This window comes from Puma concolor, chromosome A2 (genome assembly GCF_028749965.1).
Source record: "Puma concolor isolate L17-30 chromosome A2, mPumCon1.1.hap2, whole genome shotgun sequence".
Lineage (NCBI taxonomy): Eukaryota > Metazoa > Chordata > Mammalia > Carnivora > Felidae > Puma > Puma concolor.
Genome location: NC_141668.1, coordinates 48161906 through 48177976, shown reverse-complemented (window position 1 = coordinate 48177976; position 16071 = coordinate 48161906). Strand labels below are relative to the sequence as shown.

Below are 16071 nucleotides of genomic sequence, written 5' to 3'. Positions count from 1 at the left end.
TTGAATTTTTGCATAGTTTTATGAAATTTTATCACATAGGTACTTTTTTAAAGTTTTTTTTTTAATGTTTTTAGTTTTTTTGAGAGAGAGAGTGCAAGCAGGGGAGGGGCAGAGAGAGGGAGACCCAGAAGCCGAAGCAGGCTCCAGGCTCTGAGCTGTCAGGACAGAGCCTGATGTGGGGTTCAAGCCCACGAATGCGAGATAATGACCTGAGCTGAAGCCATACACTCAACCGACTGAGCCCATAAAGATTTTTTTTTTTAACGTTTGTTTAGAAAGAGAGAGTGCAAGCATACGCAAGTTGGGAAGGGGCAGAGAAAGAGGGAGAGAGAGAATCCCAAACAGGCTCTGTGCTGTCAGGGTGAAGCCTGACCTCAATTCAACAAACTCTGAGACCATGACCTAAGCTGAAATCAAAAGTCGGACATTTAACTGACTGAACCACCCTGGCATCCTGTAAGATTTTTATTTTTGAGTAATTTCTGTACCCAGTGTTGGGCTCCCACTCACAACCCTGAGATCAAGAGTCCCACACTTCATTGACTGAGCCAGCCAGGTGCCCCCATTCACATATGTAGATTCTGATAACTACAATCATCAGGGTACAGAACTTTTCTATCTTCACAAAGAAACTCTTATGCTAACCTTTCTATAACCTTCTCCATATTTCTAACCACTGGCAACCACTGGGGCAACCACTGACCTATTCTTCATCTGTATAATTCTGTCATTTCAAGAATGTTATAGAAGTGGAGTTATAAAGTATACAACCTTTTGAAATTGGGTTTTTTTACTCAGCATAATGGCCGCGAGATCCCTTCATGCATCCACAGTTTGTTGCACGTATCGTGTTGTTCCTTTTCATTGTTGAGTAGTAGTCCATAGTATGGGTGAGCCACAGTATATCCATTCACTTTTCATAGGACATTTGGATTGTTTCCACTTGTCAGCTATACAAATAGAGCTACTACTATAAACATTCATGTATGGATTTCTTATGTGGATGTGTGTTTTCATTTCTCTAGGATAAATACCCAGGAGTATTATTGCCAAGTCTTATGGTAAGTCTGTGTTTAACTTAATAAGGAACTGCCAAACTTCTCTTCAGAATAGCTGTACCATTTTATATTCCTACCAACGATGTATGAGAGATCTAATTGCTCTATATCCTTGCCAGTGGTTGGTATTGTGGAATTTTTTTTTTTTGTCATTTTAATAGAAGTATAGTGGTGTATTATCATGGCTTTGATTTGTATTTTTCCAGTGGGTAATGATGTTGAATATCTTTTCATATGCTTATATATGCCATTAAATACTATTTGCCATTCAAATATCTTCTATAGGGAAATGTGTAAGTCTTTTGCACATTTTCTAATTGAATTTTGTGTTTTTACTGTTGCATTTAGAGCATTCTTTATATATTCTGAATACAGATCTCTTACCAGGACTGCATTGCAAATATTTCTCCCAGTCTGTATCTTTCTCTTAACGGTCTTGCTCAGAGCAAAAGGATTTGGTTTTGATAAAGTCCAATTTATTGGTATTTTCTTTTATGGATCATGATTTTAGAGTCATGTCTAAGAATTCTGCATAACTCAGAAGATTCCCTCCTATGTTGTCTTCTAAAAGACTTATGGTTTCACGTTACATGTGGATTTATGATCCATTTGGGGTTAATTTTTATATCAGGTGTGAGGTCTAAGTCAAGGTTCATATTTATGCCTAGGGATGTACAGTTATTCTAACACCATTTGTTGAAAAAAAAACATCCTTTCTCCTTTGAATTGCTTTTGCCTTTTGGTCCATATCCGTTGACTGTGTTGTGTGGGTCATTACTGGCACTCGTTTCCATCGATCTGTGGAATCCACGTGGCCACATTGTCATGATGACTGTGGCTGTATAATAACTGCTTGAAAATGAGGATAGTGTGAGTCTAGCAACTTTTCTTTTTTTGTCCTTTCCGTTTCATTTTCTGTTCGTGTATTTCCCTATAAATTGAGAAACTGTTTCTCTAGATCTAGAAAAAAAATTTTTTCATAAATTTCATAGCATTTCAATAAACATATAATTCAGTTTGGGGAAAACTGATATCTTTAGTATGTTGAATCAGTTTTTCAGTCCATAAACCTAGTAAGTTTGTCTATTTAGGTCTTTTAAAAACGTTTGTGTCAAAAACAAAAGCTTTTATCAGAGTTTTGTAGTGTTTGCATACAGATCCCCTACGTTTTGTTAGGTTTAGACCTGCAGTATTTTTCTTTTGAGGAGAAATTATAAGTGGTATTGTGTTTTTAATTTCAGTTTTGACATGTTCGTTGCTGATATAAGAAACACAGTTGATTTTTGTATATGACTCTTGTGACCCTGCAAAATTCAATTATAAGTGTTTCCTTTTCTTCTGTTTCCTGGAAGAAATGGTGTAAATTCCTGTTATTTGTTCTTTTTTTTTTTTTTTTTTTAATTTTTTTTTTCAATGTTTATTTATTTTTGGGACAGAGAGAGACAGAGCATGAACGGGGGAGGGGCAGAGAGAGAGGGAGACACAGAATCAGAAACAGGCTCCAGGCTCTGAGCCATCAGCCCAGAGCCCGACGCGGGGCTCGAACTCCCGGACCGCGAGATCGTGACCTGGCTGAAGTCGGACGCTTAACCGACTGCGCCACCCAGGCGCCCCCTGTTATTTGTTCTTTTAATATTTGGTACAATTCAGCAGTGAAATCATCTGGCCTACACACAGCTTTATCAAAAAGTTCTAAAATGTTGATTCAATTCCTTTAGTAGTTACGAGACTATTCAGTGTATCTATTTTATTTGGGTAAGTTTTGATAGTTTGTTGCTTTTGGGGAATTGGTCAGTTTCATCTAAGTTGTTGAATGTATGTGCATAGAGTTGTTTGTAGTAAGTATTATCCTTTTACTGTCTGCTGGGTCTGTAATGTCTGCTGACATCTCCTTTTTCATTCCTGATGTTGGTAATTTCTCTTATCTCTTTCTGGTAGACATGAAAATGCTTTGTTATCCATTGTGCCCATCTCTTTTAATTCATGTATATAAACTGTTTACATTTAATGTAATTATTGGTATGTTAGGATTTAAGTCTGCTATTTTATTTTTCTGTTTCTTTCTTCTGTTCTTCATTGATCTTTGCTGTCTTTCTGTGAGTCACCTGAAGACTTTTTAGTATTCCGATTAGATTGATGTATAGTGTTGATAAGTCTATTTCTTTGTATAATTTTGTTAGCAGTTACTGTACATTTGCGTATGTAACTTATCACAGTCCAGCAATATCAACCTTACGCCACTTCAGATGAAATGTAGAAGCATACCATTGGATAGTTGGGATTTTGTTTCCTTTTTGTGCTAAGGTACCTGTCAAATGAGCAATTTGCCCATGTCAGATTTCCCCAAAGTGACCACTGCTATAATACCTAATTGTCCTTGATGCAATTGTGCAACTTAGGAAGTTGTATGCAGGATTTAGCAGTGTAACAGTATATCATGAAGGAAAAATTATTTGGTCTGACATTGAATGCAGACTTAGACTAAAAAGACCTCATGAGCATCATTGCACTGATAATATGTTGTGCAGGTACATAACCTCCAAGAATCTGGCCAAGGACCAGCTGTAGCCAACTGAGAACTCATTTAAAAACCAAACAAGAACAGTTCTAGGAAGATGAAACTAAAAGGAGTAATTCTTTTTTTTTTTTTTTTTAATTTTTAAATTTAAGTTTTAGTCAACATACAGTGCAGTGGTGGTTTGGTTTTAGGAGTACAATTCAGTGATTCATCACTTACATACAACACCCAGAGCTCATCACAACAAGTAGTGTCCTTAGTATCTATCACCCATCTAGCCCATCCCCCACCCACCTCCCTCCATCAACCCTCAGTTTGTTCTCTATGGTTAAGAGTCTCTTGTGGTTTGTTTCCCTCTCTCCTCTCCCCCCACCCCATATGTTCCTCTGTTTATGTTCCTTAAATTCCACATATGATTGAAATCATATGGTATTTGCCTTTCTCTGATTGACTTATTTCACTTAGCATAATACATTCTAGCTCCATCCATGTTGTCGCAAATGGCAAGATTTATTTATTTGTTTGTTTGTTTATTGTCAAGTTAGCTAACATATAGTGTAGATGGTATGCTCTCGGCTTCAGGAGTAGATTCCCATGATTCATTCTTCTTGATGGCTGAGTAATATCCCATTGTGTATATATACACCACATCTTCTGTATCCATTCATCAGTCAACGGACATTTGGGCTCTCTCCATAGTTTGGCTATTGTTGACAATGCTGTTGTCAACATTGGGATGCGTGTACCCTTCCGAATCTGTGTTTTTGTACCCTTTGGGTAAAAACCTAATAGTGCAATTGCTGGATCATAGGGTAGTTCTATTTTTAATTTTTTGAGGAACCTCCATACTGTTCTCCAGAGTGGCTGCACCAATTTGCATTCCCACCAACAGTGCAAGAGGGTTCCCCATTTTCCACATCCTCACCAACACCTGTTGTCTTATGTTGTTAATTTTAGCCATTCTGACAGATGTGAGGTGGTATCTCATCATGGTTTTTATTTGCATTTCCCTGGTGATTAGTGATGTTGAGCATCTTTTCATGTATCTGTTAGCCATCTGGATGTCTTCTTTGGAAAAGTGTCTATTCATGTCTTCTGCCCATTTCTTAACTGGGTAATTTGTATTTTGGATGTTGACTGTGATAAAGCTCTGTATAGGTTTTGGATACTTACCCTTTATCAGATATGTTTGCAGATGTCTTCTCCCATCATGTAGGCTGCCTTTTAGTTTGGTTTTTGCTTTGCTGTGCAGAAGCTTTTTATCTTGATGAGATCCCAGTAGTTCACGTTGGCTTCTGTTTCCCTTGCCTTCGGCAATGTGTTTAGTAAGAAGTTGCTGCGGCTGAGGTCAAAGAGGTTGCTGCCTATGTTCTCCTCTAGGATTTTGATGGTTTCCTGTCTCACATTTAGGTCTTTCACCCATTGGGAGTTTATTTTTATGTATGGTGTAAGAAAGTGGTCCAGGTTCATTCTTCTGCATGTCGCTGTCTAGTTTTCCCAACACCATTTGTTGAAGAGACTTTTTTCCATTGGACATTCTTTCCTGCTTTGTTGGATATTCATTTCTGGGTTTTCTGTTCTCTTTCATTGATCTGTGTCTGTTTTTGTGCCAGTACCATACTGTCTTGATGACTACAGCTTTGTAATGTAACTTGAAATCTGGAATCGTGATGCCTCCAGTTTTGCTTCTCTTTTTCGGGATTGTTTTTGCTATTAAGGGTCTTTTGTAGTTGCGTACAAATTTTATGATTGTTTGTTCTAGCTCTGTGAAAAATGCTGGTGGTATCTTGATAGGGATTGCATTCAATGTGTAGATTGCTTTGGGTAGTATAGACATTTTAACAATGTTTGTTCCTCCACGGACATGGAATACTTTTCATTTCCTTCTGTCCTCTTCAGTTTCTTTCATGAGTGTTCTATAGTTTTCAGAGTGTTAGATCTTTTACCTGTTTCATTAGGTTAATTCCTAGGTATCTTACTGGTGTTGGTGCAATCGCAGATGGAATCAATTCCTTCATTTCTTTTTCTGCCGCTTCATCATTGGTGTATAGAAATCCAACAGATTTCTGCATGTTGATTTTATATGCTGCAACTTTGCTGAATTCAGGTATCAGTTTGCACTTTTGTGGTGGAGTCTTTTGGGTTTTCTACATAGAGTACCAGGTCATCTGCAAATAGTGACAGTTTGACATCTTCCTTGCTGATTCGGATGCCTTTTATTTCATTTTGTTGTCTGATTGCTGAGGCTAAAACTTTCAGTACTATGTTATTATTATTTTTTTTTTTTACGTTTTATTTTATTTTTGGGACAGAGAGAGACAGAGCATGAACAGGGGAGGGGCAGAGAGAGAGGGAGACAACAGAATCGGAAACAGGCTCCAGGCTCTGAGCCATCAGCCCAGAGCCCGACGCGGGGCTCGAACTCACGGACCGCGAGATCGTGACCTGGCTGAAGTCGGACGCTTAACCGACTGCGCCACCCAGGCGCCCCTCAGTACTATGTTAAATAGTAAGGGTGAGAGTGGACATCCTTGTCTCGATCCTAACTGTAAGGGAAAGGCTCTCAGTTTTTCCCCATTGAGGGTGATATTAGCAATGGGTCTTTCATATATGACCTTTATGATGTTGAGGTATGTTCCATCCATCCCTACTTTGTTGAGGGTTTTTATCAAGAATGGATGCGTCTATTGAGAGGATGGTATGGTTCTTATCCTTTCTTTTATTAATGTGGTGTATCATGTTGATTGATTTGCGAATATTGAACCAGCCCTCTAGCCCAGGAATAAATCCCATTTGATCATGGTGAATAATTTTTTTAATATAATAAAGAGTAATTCTTAAAATACCTTGAAAGGTGATTGTTGTGGGTTGAATTGTTTTTCCAAAATGTTATGTTGAAGTCCAAACCCCAGGTACCTGTGAACGTCACATTATTTGGAAATAGGGTCAAGTTAAGATGAGGTCATATTGGATCGTGGTGGGCCCTAAATCCAATGACTGGTGTCTTTATTAGGAGAAGGAGGTTTGGAGATGCAGAGACCACAAAGAGGGAAGTAGGCCATGTAATGACAGCAGCAGAGATTGGAGCACTTGCTGGTACAAGCCAAGGAGCACCAAGGGTTAAAGCAACTACCAGAAGCTGGGAAGGATTTTCCCTTACAGCCTCCAAAGTGGGCATGGCCCTGTTGCCACCTTAATTTGAGACTTCTTGACTTCAGAATTACGAGAGAATCAGAATCTATGGTATTAAGCGACCTAGTTTGTGGTAATTTGTTGTGGCAACCCTAGCAAACTAAGAGCGACCCAAGGCAAAGTCTACTCTGAAGATGCAGGGCTGATGAGATGTCCTGAGCACCTTGGCCATCAGGACCGGCCTCACTGACAGTTTATCTGGCCTGTATCCCTCACTATAGGCGTTTCTCTTACAGACGAATGACAGGACAACAGACAACCAGACAGATAATAGGAATGCTGAGTTAAATGCTTAGAAGCAAAATTTCACCAAAGAACAGTGCAAACTGATCAGAATTCAAAAGCCCTAGGAACGAAATAGAGACCAAACAGTGAAGGGCTCAACAGATTATTTGGAGTTCATACTCAGCTGCTGTCAAACAAGGTGAGGTTTCTTGGGCTAGCTGAGGAACCAAGGGGGCGTCCCTGTAAGAAAATTGGACAGGCCTGCAGGTTTGGACTCGTCCTAGGTGATTCAAAGAAGGGTTAACGGGAGTGGAGACCAGTCGTGATTTGGGGCTATTTGATTGTGTACCTTGGTAATTTTATCTCAGAGGCCGTACCTTTAAAGCCCAGCTAGAATCCTCACTGGCAAAAAACTGTGTTAGAAGAGTGGGGGGTATAATTAGATTTGGAGCGGCAGTTCCGTTGGTTCAGATGTGCTCACAGAGTGGTTGTGCTCTATCTTGGTTCATTAGAGCCGGGTGGAAATGTTACAGTCTTCCTATTAGCTGCCAAGGCCTTTTTTCACTTTCTGAGGGCCCGGCCTGGAGAGAGCCCATAGCACTTTCGCCTACAGTCCCTTAGTTAAAATGCAGTCGTGTGGCCACATTAAATGCACAAGAGGCTGGAAAGTAGACTTTGGCTGTGTGCTCAGAAAGAAATGTGAATCAAGTTTTACAATTACATAACCATACTCTTCGTTTTGGGTTTTTCATGGTGATTGTCCCTTTTAAATTATGTTTTGCCTTTGTCCCCATTCCCACTCCCACAGAACTACACCCTCGTGTATTTAACATATGCCCTTCTGATTGACCTTCTGTATATTAATTTGAAGTTATGAATCTCTGAAAAATGTATGATTGTTTTGAATACGTTTTTAAATGTATATAAATGTTTGTTGTCTGTATGTCATTCTGATTATTCATTTTTTCACTATATGTTTTTGAGATCTATCCACGCTGACACCTGTAAACCGAATTCTTCCCTCCTGATTGCTTCAAAATATTCCATTTATTCATATTATTTCAACATTTTGTTCTGCCGTGTACAAAAGACAAAAATGTTTTAGTAACTTAATGTCATATTTACTTTTTTTTATTGCTTTTAAAATTTTTAAATGTTTTTTTATTTTTTTGAGAGAGGGAGACAGAGTGCGAGCAGGGGAGGGGCAGAGCGAGAGGGAGACACAGAATCCGAAGAGGCTCCAGGTTCTGAGCTGTCAGCACAGAGCCTGACATGGGACTCGGACTGATGAACTGCGAGATCATGACCTGAGCCGAAGTCGGATGCTTAACCGACTGAGCTACCCAGGCGCCCCTAATAATGTCATATTTATTCTTTATTTTATTCTCAAATGCGCAATTTGGGCTGGGATTGCAGGGGCAGCTCATCTCTGCTCCATGCATTATCAGCTGGAGCTGGCAATGACTCAATGGGTTGGGGTCAGAATTAGCTGAAGGCTCGCTCTCTCACACGTAGTGGTCAGTATTGGCTATTGGTTGGGACCTCAGCTGGGGTTGTTTGGTGGCACACCTATACATGACATGTCCGTGTAGCTGCACGGCTTCCCTGTAGTGCAGTGCCTCAGTTCCAAGAACTGTTGTCCCAAGAGGGCAATGCAGAAGTGCGTGAGTTTCTTGCGACCTTGTCTTGAAGTCACGTGGAGTCACTTCCATTGTACCCTGTTGGTTGAGGGGGACACAGGGTCTTCCCAGGTTCACGGGGAGAAGACATAAAGCCCACCCCCCAATGGAAGGAATGTCCGTGTTACATGGTTAAAAAAAACCCAAACAAACATGTGGGAATGTGGGATGGAGTATGTTGTGGCATCTATCTTTGGATAGGACAGTCTGCCACATTTGTGAAAATAAAAAATCTGATTTGGATATGACGACATGATTTGGATACCAAGGCTGGTTAGCAAAGCTTTTTAATTATAAAAGTTATATTCCAGTATGCTCTTTCTTTTTGGACAGAGTATTAGACTGTAGTCAATAATTGCTTGCTTCCTGTATTCTTAGACTTTTGTTCTAAGATTATCAATACCTTTCCCCTCAGTCCTTGTTTTTTATGTGATCGATATAATGAGATCAACCAGTTCGTAGGACATGATGAGGAAGAATGTAATACAGAGAAATTGATTTTTGTTTTCTTTAAAAAATACATGCTGTGGGGCGCCTGGGTGGCGCAGTCGGTTAAACGTCCGACTTCAGCCAGGTCACGATCTCGCGGTCCGTGAGTTCGAGCCCCGCGTCAGGCTCTGGGCTGATGGCTCGGAGCCTGGAGCCTGTTTCCGATTCTGTGTCTCCCTCTCTCTCTGCCCCTCCCCCGTTCATGCTCTGTCTCTCTCTGTCCCCAAAATAAATAAACGTTGAAAAAAAAAAAAATTTACAAACATTTCTAAAAAAAAAAAAAAAAAAAAAAAAAAATACATGCTGTAGTGAAATGATGGCAATCATCTTTCAGGACTGACCTGCGATGAAGAGAGTACCCATTGCCCACCACTTGGTTATTTGGGGGGAAAAAGCTTAGAAGAAAGAGTAATAGCTAGTTCTCAACCTCTTTTCTTCTTTTTTTCCTGGAGCTGCCCAGAGAATCTCTTAGGTACTGGATATTCTGATTAGATACCCTTAATGCACATGTGACTATTCTGAGCTGATGGTCTCCATCACTAGAAAGTAGGTCTGTAATTTTTGTCGTTCTCATGCTTGCTTTCTCCGATCTGTTCTCTCCTGAGACTCTGTTAAATGTGATGGTGCTTAAGGACAACACTGCCAAGATCGCTCTACCTTTCTTAAAGAGATGTAATGTGAGAAGAGTGGGGAAGCGTTCTCGCAATCAGCAGGGCTAAGAAAAGTAGTTGAAATCATCCAACCCTGTGCTGATGTCTGTGTATCACTTTAGCCATTTCTCTCAATCCAGAAAAACCATGGCCAATCAGATGGCAGTGGTGATCATGGCAGCATTTCCCTTTGGGTGCATAGAGTTTTCACCAAGGCAGAAAGTCACTGCTTAAAAAAATGTGACGTATGGTGGGCCGGTCAAGTCTGTCCCTCCTCCTCCTTGATTCTCTAGGTCAAGATGAGATCAGTCTTGGGCTTTTGTTTTATTTTGTTTGTTTGTTTGGTGGAAATTTCCAAATGTATACAAAAGTAGAGAGAACAGTATAGAGAACTCCCGTGTACCCATCCCCTAACTTCAGCAGTTACCAACTCAAGGCCAGTAGGACACGCTTTAAAAATATAACCATAATATCCTACATTTGAAAGTTAGCGATTTTTGAGGCTGTTGAAACATGCAAAGGTGTGCCATTGGAGAGAATGAAGCAAAGATACAGATAAGTGGCATATAGCATGACAAAGGAAAAGAGCTCCAATCGCTGAAGTCTTGGAGAAGGCTCCAGTTTGGCAGGTCTCCCCTTGATGTGAAGAGCTACGCCCCATTATTCTATCCTAATAAATCCCCTCCTCCTTTTTTTTTTTTTTTTTATAACATTGGTTTGAGTTAGACTTTCGTGACTAATGTTACTGCTATCTAGATAGCTTAGTGTTACTCCTCTCCGTGTTCTTTGCTTTTTCGCACCACTCAACTTAGTTTAGCAATGGTAATGCTAACAGCTACCATTTATTGAATGCCTACCGTGTGCCAGACCCTCTTACCAAGTACTTAACCTTCATTCCTTATAAGGACCCAGCGAAAACAATTATTTCCCTGTGTTGTTGATGAAGAAAAGAAGATTTACATGGCTTAGGTAGTCTGTGCTCAGGTTACACAGTTAGTAAGCACGGAACCAAAATCCTGCTCAGATCTTTCTAACCCTCAACCTCTGTTCTCACTGTGCCATGCTGCACGTGACAGACATGATTTTTATTTTCTAAAAAGCTGACCTAAGTCTGTAGCATTAAACCATGAGGTCGGCAGACCGTTGCCTCGCCTTTCTAGGCACACAACTAGACTCCTTCTTTGCATTTAGGGTTGGCCTTGTGGTTGGGCTCTACCTTTGAAATGTGAATAGAAGAGACGTGCCCTGTTTCATGACTGGGCCCATAAAGCTTCCCGTTGGCTGCCCTCTGTGCTCTTTCTGCTTCTGCTATCTGGTTTACACTGCCGAGGGTGACCTTGGCAACCACATGTTGAAGATGGCAAAAGCTGACAGCCTGGGTCCCTGAGTGACTATGCAACAGAGCCTTCTACCACCAATCTGAAACCTTCTGGAACTGTTTCTATGAATCATAAAGTCCTACTGTATTTAAGCCATTGTACATTTAGGGGTCATTTCTTAACAGCTAGCCTTCCTTAATTTTTATGTACTGTTTCGGTTATTCAGTATTTACCTGTGAGAGAGGGGGAGGGAGAAATGGATGGATGGATGGATGGATGGATGGATGGATGGATGGATGGGATTTCTCAGCTCTGCCTAAGACATTGCAGAGGTCAAGCCCTTTCAAAAGAGCCAAATATCTTCTGGAATTACTCTGGGGTAGTGAAGGAGATCAATGAGCAGGATAATGATGGGGGAGGTAGGCACCCTGGGGTGAGCAGAGGCTTGATTCTGTTTCAAAAGGGGAATTGTGGACATGGGTGGGTCCCTTGGAGGCGTTGTGAGGGTGGGGGAATTAGGAAGTGAGAAAGGGAAGTGGGACAACAGCAAAGGCAAAGTTGGCCAGCCCCAGGCTCTGCCCAAAGGCCTGGTAATGGTCACAGAAGTGACCTTCAGAGCTCTGAAGCTGCTGGCGCCAGAATGCTCCAGATGGGAATGACCCCTGTTAGGACAGACTGTTCTCCTTTTACCATTAGCGGTTTTTAAAGCAAACGCAAGCAATGTTTTTGCACAATGATTAAAATTGTTATAGGACAGATTAAAAAAGTGACGAGAAAGAATGAGCATGTTAGAGTTGTAACTACTGAAGTGTATTGTACTGGAAGATAAATAATGTGTAAAAAGGCAACTCGTAGTTAGGGTGGTGGTGGGGTTCTTGGAGACGGCAAGGGTAACGAGAATCATCTAGGGTTTGACTGGATCCAGCATTCTCACCCAGGAGGATATCGCCCCTAAGAGGGTGAAGATTGGTTCATGGGGGAGCAAAAAGAACTTGGATATTCAGTGGTTTGTGGCCCTCCAGGGGCCACAAAGAGAAATATATCTGTGGTGGTAGAATTTCATGGTGGGAAGGGGGAATTAGGAAAAAATGTCTAAATATCTCCTTAAAGGGGTGATGATGAAAAAAAGGTTGAGGCACACTGGACTAGATGATTCCAATGGAGGAATTTTGTTGACCATCCATGGGTCCTCCTGGGAAAATGAATTAGAAATAAGTGCATTATCTTGACGGAAGGAAAAAGACCTTACACATGGCCTAGGAATGTGGGAAATATAAAATGCACTGGGAAATACAAAAGCAGCAGTGGGCAACTGGGCCACCCCCACAGCTGCTCAGTAGATGATCAACTGCTCCCTCCGTAAATGTCAGTGTCCAGGACGCTGGGCTGAGGGCCTGAGACACGGGGGGCCATTTCCCAGACAAGGCGATAGGAGGGGACAAGGCAGGGTGCAAGTCAGGATTCAGGAATTAACCCGCCCACCTCCCACCCTTCCGATTTGTTTTGTTTTATTCCCTTGTCTTCTGCCTCCTTTCCTCTTCTCTCAAGACGCCCATCATTCATTTCTTCTACAGGCTGGGGAATCAGTAGCAATGTTAATGAGTGAAAGAAAAGAATGCTAGAAACAGCCGCGGGCTGACATCAAAGAAATGAACTTCAGCCCTGTGACTGTCATGTGGAAGGCCTGGAAATACACGCGAACATCTGTGAAATCAAATCAAAACGCAGACAGGCTTTTGGCCTCCCTACTCCATGTTTCCAGATATGATTTGGATGCGCAGTTCCTTAACAAAATAAAAATGAAGGACCATGTTAAGTATGGGGAATGGTTCTCATCCCACGGGTGTTCAGCCGTGGAAATGGCTTCTGGCTCTAGGCTGCTTGAAAGTCTAGAGTTTGCTATCAGTCTGAAAATAGCGATGTTGTTTCAGAGGGGCTCTGAAGGATGGAAAGGAGGGCCCAGCACAGGCCACTCTTTTCTCTTGCCTTCTCCCTGGTGCTCATTAAGGAAAAGGTTCTGATCAAACAGTAAGAGTTCCTACTTCTGGAGCCCTTACTACAGGTCAGGTAGTTTTAAGTGCTTTACATATATTAATTTACTCCTTTAACCAAACAGCCCTGTGAGGGGGGTACCATTATCACAATGGGAAACTCAAGCTCCGAAAAGCTAAATTGCTTATCCAAGGTCACACAACTACTGGTGGCACTGAGAATTGACACGATAGGAGCCCTGGGGCCAACTCTCTACTTGCCAATGATGTCTTTGAGCACAAGAGTGAATGGGCTTACACTGAAATTGCTTTTGACATTACATCCTTGGTATGGAGTCTTATTTAATTTTTTAAAATTTACATTCAAATTAGCATATAGTGCAACAATGATTTCAGTAGATTCCTTAGTGTCCCTTACCCATTTAGCCCATCCCCCCTCCCACAACCCCTCCAGAAACCCTCTGTTTGTTCTCCATATTTAAATGGACTCTTAAAAACTGAGAATAAACTGAGGGTTGACGGGGGGTGGGAGGGAGAGGAAAGTGGGTGATGGGCACTGAGGAGGGCACCTGTTGGGATGAGCACTGGGTGTTGTATGGAAACCAATTTGATGATAAATTTCATATTAAAAAAAAAAAGTCTCTTATGTTTTGTCCCCTCCCTGTTTTTATATTATTTTTGCTTTCCTTCCCTTATGATCATCTGTTCTGTGTCTTGAAGTCCTCATATGAGTGAAGTCATATGATATTTGTCTTTCTCTAATTTCGCTTAGCATAATACCCTCCAGTTCCATCCGTGTAGTTGCAAATGACATAGAGTCTTCTTTAAAGAATAATGTGTCAATCAGCAGGCCTCTGGCGCAGTTGAATCCTTGGGGGGCACTGACAGGATGGACTAATTGTTTACGGGACACATCTGCCCTCTTGTGATGAAAATTATTCAAATAGGATTTTCTCCAGGTCTCTGGAATGCACCTACTTAGTCCTTTGGTCTAGTTCCGTGGTTGAAGAATGGAGGATGGGTAGCCAATGAGGAAGCTGACTCTGTAGAGTCAGACTTATGCATCTCCCAACCTTCTCCAAGATGTTCCTAGCTTTGTGACTCTCAGACAGTGAGGCTTATAAATGTGACTCCAGAGTCCTGTAACTTTGAGCACCAGGGATAAGGGGGAAACAGATTAGGCTTCCTGAAGAGTCCCAGGGACACTAATGAGACCCCATCTGCGTCCGTAGGGAAGGAGTTTATTTTGTTTAAGTGGCCCTAGTGGATTAGGACCAGATGTACAAGACTTGGCAGAAAGATGGTCAATTGCAGAATGAACTGAAGGTCACAAACTATCAGAACAGAGAGGAAACAGAAGCAGACAGGCCTGTGTTCTAGTCCGTGCTCTACCGCTGACACGCTGTGTGACCTTGGGCAAGTTGCTTTTGTTTGGCACCAGTTTCCTCAGCGGTAGAGTGACAGAACTGAACTACATGAGCTCAAAATCTCAGGTGTCGCCAGGTGCGTCTTTCAACGTTCACCAAAATCCCTTTCCTGATGGGCTCCCCATCACACACACATTTTTATGCACATTATGATTAGTAACACAAGATCCACACCCATCGTCCCGTGTTTTCTCATTCATGAAGTAACTCCTACTTCTCTGGGTTGTTGGGAAGTCATCGTCTCCATTTGATGCAGTGTTAGGGGGTCCTGTCAGACTAGGTTTGTTTGGGCAAAGCAAGGACACGTATGCACAGCTATATATTTTTTTAAGTAAGGAAAACTGATTTTGAAGATACCGATGCCTATGCTGATGAATTATTATGCTACACAGTGCCAGCTTCAAACAGAGGCTGATTTAGGGATTATTCATTCTCCCTGAAATTGTGGTGATTACCGGTGCCAGCCTGTAGCTCTAATCTGTAGGGTGGGGGTCCAGGGTCAAAGGAGACCTTACTGGCTTCACTTTACATTACAGATTATGTTCTGTAACTTCCATCTGCTTCCAGACCATTTAGTTTACCCCTAGACTTCATGGGCTGACATAGGTTAAAAAAGAAAGAAAACTTCATAGCAAAAATCTTTGATTGATAATCCTACTCCAAAGAAACAACCCTAAAGAATGTTCTACGTCCACAGAAACGTCACGTGAAATAATCACCACCACAACCAGTCTGGAAGACTGGATCTCTAACATTTGGAACATAATTAAGCAAATTCTCTAACCAACAGAATTCAAACGATAATGATGAAGCCTATGTAACAATGTGGGAACATGTCTGATTGAAAGAAAGCACAAACGTCCACTGTGGTCATAACCATGTAAGTTTCCAGAAGGAAATCCTGACGCATGGCTACAGCATGGATGGACCTGAGGACATCATGTTAAGCGAAGTGAGCCAGTTACGCAAAAATGCTGTGTGATTCTACTTATATGAGGTACTTAAAATAGTTAGAATCCTAGAGACAGAAAGGGTGGCTGCCAGGGGCTGGGAAGAGGGGAGAGTAGGGAGTTCTCTCATGGGTCTAGAGTTTCAGTGTTCTAAGAAGAGAATTCTAGAGATGGATGGTGGTGATTATTGTGCAACATGACAAATATATTTAATGCCACTGAACCGTTCACTTAAAAATAGTTAAGATGGTGGGGCGCCTGGGTGGCTCGGTTGAGCGTCCAACTTTGGCTCAGGTCATGATCTCACAGCTTGTGGGTTCGAGCCCCGTGTTGGGCTCTGTGCTGACGGCTCAGAGCCTGGAGCCTGCTTCGGATTCTGTGTCTCCCTCTCTCTCTGCCCCTCCCCCCCCCCCTTGCTCTGTCTCAAAAATAAACATTAAAAAAATTAAAAATGAAAATAGTCAAGATGGTAAATTTTATGTATATTTTACCACAATAAAAACAATTGGGAAAAAATGTCACAAAGTAGGTAAAACGGGAAGATGGCACGCAAAAACGAACTGTTACTATTGT

The 16071-nt window shown here is 41.5% G+C and overlaps 1 long non-coding RNA gene and 1 other non-coding gene across 2 annotated transcripts; both read left to right on the top strand.

The window, feature by feature from the left end:
• The first annotated feature begins 689 nt into the window (after positions 1–689).
• On the top strand, positions 690–12946 carry LOC147583149 (uncharacterized). Its single transcript, XR_015245870.1, has 2 exons — positions 690–1061; positions 12705–12946. It is a non-coding gene; the product is annotated as an uncharacterized LOC147583149 (long non-coding RNA).
• Positions 9468–9536, top strand: LOC112867107 (small nucleolar RNA SNORD2). The gene has a single exon (XR_003224167.1). It is a non-coding gene; the product is annotated as a small nucleolar RNA SNORD2 (small nucleolar RNA).
• Positions 12947–16071: the final 3125 nt, after the last annotated feature.